We start from the raw sequence: 1009 nt of genomic DNA, 5'->3' as shown, positions 1-1009 counted from the left end.
TGACTAATGTGGTAAGTTACTTCTACTGAATAATCTCTGTCTACTTGCCTGCAATTGACCTTTAGAGTTCTAGTTTATCAGCATAGATTACTGACGCAGATAACTGAAACTTCCCCAGCATAACTAATTTGAACTAAGTTTTATTTCCTGCAGTGACAGAGAATCCTCATAGTCCAGCAAAAGTTTTATGTCTAAGCAAGTAGTTATCAGGCAATCCTTCATTGAATGTGTTTGCTGTTTTGTTGATAAAATTGAAATTTCCTTCCTGCAGACTTATTTTTTTGAGTCTGTCTAATTAGAACCCCGCTCAGGCATGAAATTGGTACTGCTGACTGATTAAATAATAGATAAATAATAATGACAATTATTATTATTGTTATAAATAACTATGCAAAAATAATGTATGTCAGATTTGTAGATAGTCTTGTTACGGCTCAGTTACACCAGAGTAGTCTAACAGCAAACACCTTGTGAATTTTTTACCTCCAGAGATGACCCTAAGTAACTGTGTTAACTGTCTGATCACAAAACAATTGCACAAGTTGCCTGGTGGGAGGCAACCTGTCTCCAAACAGTTGCGAACAGACTCAGACTGCCTGCAATCACTTTCAGACACACTGTTAAAGGTTTGCAAATAACTGCTGTCTAACTTCTAAACACAAACAGCCAAAATGTTGCAATCAGTATGAGTCAGTCTGCTCTGATAAGTGCAACTTGTCCTTGACACGTTTCTTTGCAACACTGGGCTCAACTCAGCTGCTTGTATTCTGGTTGTAATCTGATGATATTCCTATGTAAAGGTTGCAGAGCGCCTTTGTCATTTTGCAGTTAATCTGCCACCCTGCAGCAACTGCGTCACTATTTGAGGAGGAATTTCCATTAGGTTCTGGTTGGACTCTTAATGTTAAGTAGTTACTGCATGAATTTCTGTACTTATGTACTAAGGTTGAAATTCATTGCAAACCATGGCACATGTTTGCAATAATTTTGGTTGTTTTGTGGTCTTCAA

The 1009-nt window shown here is 37.5% G+C and overlaps 1 protein-coding gene across 2 annotated transcripts in view; it reads left to right on the top strand.

Moving 5' to 3' along the window:
* Window positions 1–1009, top strand: part of alpk1 (alpha-kinase 1) — a 15671-nt gene that overhangs the window by 3933 nt on the left and 10729 nt on the right. The gene's annotated exons all lie outside the window — the stretch shown is intronic.

The sequence above is a fragment of the Pundamilia nyererei genome, unplaced genomic scaffold (assembly GCF_000239375.1).
Source record: "Pundamilia nyererei isolate P.nyererei 1_Seehausen unplaced genomic scaffold, PunNye1.0 scaffold00114, whole genome shotgun sequence".
NCBI classification, from domain to species: domain Eukaryota; kingdom Metazoa; phylum Chordata; class Actinopteri; order Cichliformes; family Cichlidae; genus Pundamilia; species Pundamilia nyererei.
This window is presented reverse-complemented; position numbering and strand designations above follow the sequence as displayed.